This window comes from Sciurus carolinensis, chromosome 7 (assembly GCF_902686445.1).
Source record: "Sciurus carolinensis chromosome 7, mSciCar1.2, whole genome shotgun sequence".
Classification (NCBI taxonomy): domain Eukaryota; kingdom Metazoa; phylum Chordata; class Mammalia; order Rodentia; family Sciuridae; genus Sciurus; species Sciurus carolinensis.
Window position 1 is genome coordinate 4,304,713 of NC_062219.1, and position 5,400 is coordinate 4,310,112.

Genomic DNA, 5,400 nt, shown 5'->3' on the forward strand with positions numbered 1-5,400 from the left:
GTGTTTGCTTCTGCCCATTGATCACATTTGAAACCCAAGTCAGTCAGGAAGAAAGATTGATATCTGGGTACATGCTGGGAGCTGCAGGGCTGTGCACTCAGGAGTGCTGCAGTTCATTTCTAGGCAGCAACTTGACGGAAGCATGCTTTGTATTCTAAATTTAGAATGTCAGAATGCAAACGACATTTTTACATAAACATGCGTGGAAAAGCATACTCATAAAACAGTTATGTATTTAACAATACTATTATAATTTATGGTTTTGAATAAAACATGATTTGAAAAAATTAAAGTCATTTTAAAAATCAGTCTAATGCTTTAGGGGATTTAAAATTTCTAGTTTGGGGAGCATGCGACCTATTAATTCTGGTTTGTACTGAGCACTGAAAGGATAGCATGGCCCTTCTCTGAGGTGGGAAAGATAGAGAAAAGCAGGGGTCGTCATGCACTGAAATACAAGAAGGAGCATCAGGTGGTGTTCTTGCAGTACATGAAGCAATCGTAGCTCCAGGTACCTGGTTAGTATTGTTTGAAATGTTGGTGGTAATTAAGCAATAGAATAGGATGGAATTAGACAAGGAAGGATGTGGGGAGAGAAACCAAGTGTTACAAAGCCAAGTTCTAACACCCTCCAAGTGTAGAAGGCAGCAACAAGAGGACTGAGCAATAGTAGGAATGGAGGTTAAATGCTGGTTAAATAAGAAAAGAGCTGAGAAAGTTGAGTTTCAGAGACCAAAGGAAGACAGTCTTTCCTGAAGCACTGACGATCTGAAATGCTGCTTTTGAATCACTAGGTAAGAACCACAAACTGGAATTAGTGGGGGAAAGTCAATGGACAGGAAGGCACAAGGAGATTTGGTGAAATAATAGAAGTGAGGGCAAAAGAGAGACTAGCTGGAAACTGCCAACGCAGGTGCCGCTGGCTGCAGAAGGAAGCAGAGACTCCAGACCATGACTCACCTGAGTTCCAGGCAGACTTAGTTGATCTATCCCAGGAAGACAGGTTTAATCTAGGAGGAGAAGAAATGATAATAATGTGTTGAAGCCCAGGAATAAATGAGAAGCAATGTGATGACGACTGAGCCCGGAAGGCTGGCTCAGGTAGCAGAGACAACTGCCCGTTGTAAACTGGGTAAGAGAACGTGGACAGACTCTTTTTCTCATCGAAACAATAAACAAAACCATTGAGTGAAAATAAGTATGAGATTAAGAGACATCATTAGAGCAGGAAAGAATAGATATGCAATCATTACCAAGACACATGGAAGATCAAATGATGTCATGTGCATGTGTGCATAGACACAAAGAATCACTATCATGTATGATTTTAATGCACCAATTATAAAAGAGTGGAAGAGCGAGTTGAATTAAATGCTGTGGTTTTTCAGACCCTTTGATGGTTGAATTGGAGGTTGCCAATTATGACTTTGGAATGTAAGCAACTGCATTCAGTGTGGTTTTATATTAATATTTAGCTTCCAAAATCTTCTGGGCTCCAAAGTAGAAAAGATGAAGAGCTGAAATTGTGTAGGACTGGGATCTGCAGTTGGGCTTCAGCAACTGATGGTGCAGGAAAGGAGAGGAGAGAGTTGGAATCCTAGACAGAAAAGGAAGCCTGTGAGGGTCCCTGGGCGGCAGTCGTGGGCGATCAGAGGGCGGATGGAGTCTGACTCTGCTGTGAGAAAGGCCCGTCTGGAGAGGGTGTTGGAAAGCAGGCAGGACTGTGTTGACGGGGTCACCATAGGTGACGACGTGGTCTAGCATGTCCTCCATGCACACGGCAGAGGCGGGAACAGGCTGTGCTGCTGGGGCTGCGGGCCCTCCAGGCTCCCTTTCAGTCCATCTTCCACCTGTGCACCACACGCAGCATCAACCCAGAACCGGACCCCATCCATCCACATCGCCCAGATTTACCTACACGGATCTGCCTTGGAATGTTTCCAGGTTCTCACGACTTGTCTTCCTCTTTCAACCAAGGTCTTTTGTAACCCTTCTGACATCCCCCCACTTCCCAGCAAAACCCAAAACAAAATAAAAGAAAGAAAAAAAGAGTAAGATTTGAAACCCAAATCCAAGAACACCCAAGTTGCTCTGAAATAATGATGGGTGCCCAAACTGGATTCTCCCTTCTCATCATCTAAAACCTCATCGGTAAACATGAGGAACACGTGAAGCACTTCAAGACAGGCTTGGGGCATAAGCAGAGGCAGAGGTAACAAGGGAGGTGACACTGTGGGAAGAGCCGAGTGTTGGGATCACAAGGGACAAAGAGAAGAGGGCGAGGCTGCTAGAGAGACCGGCAGCATCATCCAGGATGAAGAAGGAAGCTCTGCACATCTCTCCCCGCTGGAAACTGTGGACGGGCCACACCTGCTGAAGAAGAGACGCGCCCGAGTCAAGACGCCACTCTCGCCTAACCAGGCTTCCTACCGCTCCACTGCTGATCCTGCTTTGTAAAATGACACGGCCGACAGGAAATACCAGATGCTTACTCCATTCGAAACGCTATAACATCGTAGCAAAGACTAGGTGCATTAGAAAGAGCAGGAACTTATTTCTCATGGCTCTGGAGTCCAAGGTCAGGGACTGGCTGGTCCTGTTCAAGAGGACCTGGTGTCCGCTCCAAGATGGTGCACCACTGCTGTGTCCTCCTGAGGAAAAGAGATGGGGGGACAAGGGGAGAGGAGAGGAGAGGACACGACGGGACAGGGAGGAGAAGAGAGGAACACTATCCTCGCAGGTCAGACCCGATGGAAGTTGGGTGAGCTCCCTCTGTCAGGCTGGCTTCTTGAGAAGGGTACTAAACCCATTCACGAGGGCCAAGCTGTCCCTACAGGATGTTCCTCTTCATACTGTTGCATTGGGGATAAGTTTCAACATGAATTTTAGAGGTGACAAAAAGCATTCAAACCTTAATAGCATCTAAAAATATTATAGCTATCCATCTATTTTTAAGTCTATTTTGTTCTGTGTCTTTCAAAGGATCTGTCCATTTCATCAGCGTTATCCATTTTTGGAGCATAAATGTATCTGTAGTCTTCACATCCATTGATTTTTCTCCATTGTTCTACTGTTCTCAATTTCATAGATTTCTGGTCTTTTCATTATCAAGTCCTTCTGACAGCTTTTGATCATTTTACCAAAGGTATTAGTCAGTGCATTAAGACAAAGAAAAGAAACAAAAATTTGTAAGTGGAAGGAAAAATATAAAGCTGTCTTTATTAGCAGAAGGAACCACTAAAAATCTATAAGGCACAGAATACAGGGTTAATATTCAGACCAACTTTACTTCTATATATTATCAGTGAGCAGAAATTAAAAATTTAAACTGGTACTTACAGCCGCATCATAAATGACTTAAGGATAAATCTAGCAAAATATGTACGAGATTTTTATGCTGAAAGCAACAAATTTAATGTTGAAAGAACATAAAAAGACTTAACTAAATCGAGAGAGAAACCACATTAAGTCATTGGAAATCCAATACTGTTAAGATATTGTCCTCGTCTGTCTTTCGCAGCTGTGAAAAAATGTCTTAGATTGGATAATTTACAAAGATCAGAAATTTATTTCTCCCAGTTCTGAGGAGTCAGGGCACTGGTGCTTTGGGCCGGCAGCCTCTGGGGGTCCGCGGATGGCAGAAGGGATAGAAGGCAAAAGGAGCAGACCCAGCGTCCTCCCTGTGGAAGAAGAGAAGGCCACGCCAGGCTGGGGCGTGCTCCTCCAGCCCTCCCACAAGTGCTGATCCAGGGCTCACCTCCCCAGAGGCCCACCTCTTAACAGGCCTCAGTGGGGATTAAGCTTCAGCATGAATTTGACAGAATCACAGTAAAACCCAAGCGTAACCAAATTTACTTACAGATTCAATTCAAAGCCAATCCCAAACTTCAGCAGTGATGGTTTTGAGAACTGTGCGCCTAAAAAGGTTGGACTTTATGTCATGTCAAACCCGATGTAATATAACATGTGCCTGTGGATGTAACGATTGAAGTGGTGTTCTTCCTGTGCTCATTGTTGGGGGATCTTAACAGAAGGGCAGTGCTGAAGGGCAGGGCTGTGGTGTGGCCACACACCTCTACCAACACCAAGGGATGTCCTTGGTGCAGCCCAGGGGCTCCTCTTCGTGCAGTGAGGGATGAGACCACATCCTGTTATAAGTCAGAATGGATCATTTTTATGGAGCTGGAAACATTTAGAGACCATCAGCATAAATCGTGACCCATGACTTGTAAAAAAAACAAACCTTAAAATTTTGAGGGATGGAAGATCGTTTCTAGGAGCCCCATTTAGCTCAAACCTTCCAATTAAACATAGCCAGTGAGGGAAGACTTCATGGCTTCAGCTAGATAAAGGTTTATGGAATCTATCACTTGATGGTGATTTATATAAGCCTTACTAAAGTCAGCAGGGTCTGAACTCCTAGATTTCATTCATCAGTTTCTTGGGGGACTTTGTGCCCAAATTCACTCTTATTACCTGATAGAATGAACATAAGATTTATTCTTTTGTAGCTGAACTTGTGGAAGTTATGTACTAATTTTAGTAAGAACTGAATTGGGGGTTGGTCTAGTACCTCCCTGAGTGGGTTGATGATTAGTGCTTGCCCTGGCTCTGTATAAATACCCTAAGGAAATTATTTCTGTCAGCACTTCCTTCTAAATCAGGGCCCAGGAAATTGGTAAGGAAGGTGTTTTTCTTTACCCATGAATGCAAGAAAACCTTTACAGTGTCAAGTCATATTCCACCTCTAATTTTCCTTGATTTGGTTGATTGCAAAATGAGACCTTTTCAAATTAACATAGGAGATACCAGGATATAAATGACTTAGCATAATGTATGCCATAATGTTAATTTTACCTAATTTCTTAAATGATCATAAGGATAGAGTTGAAGTGTTTGCACACTATTAGAAAGATATTTTCTTCCTAAGGGGATAGTTCTGAATGCATCATGTCTCAAATATTTTAATTTCTAGGTTGCAATACTTTATGAATACGGTGTGTTTTTAAATCCACCATTTCTTGTTCTTTTATCAATGGTGAAAAGTGATGACTGACTATGAAGAGTCACCAAATTCCACCAAAACAATTACCTTTTATCTTAATAGCATTTATACTCACACGCCAACATGATGTTGCTTTGTCATTTTTATTTGTCCTGCAATTTTATCTCAGAATTTGTTAATTTTTCCATCATCCATTTTTTTAAAACATGATCTTTCTACAATAATGTGTGTAAATACTTTTTCAAATTGAAAAGATGGGAACCAAAATCCAGGGTCAAATACAGAGGGATTGAAGGTCAAGATTGATGACTTACAGCAAGAAGGACAGTGTCTGATTTTTCCATTCATGACAGAGCCTTTTTGATACCATTTTAACCCTGGAATCTATCAAATGA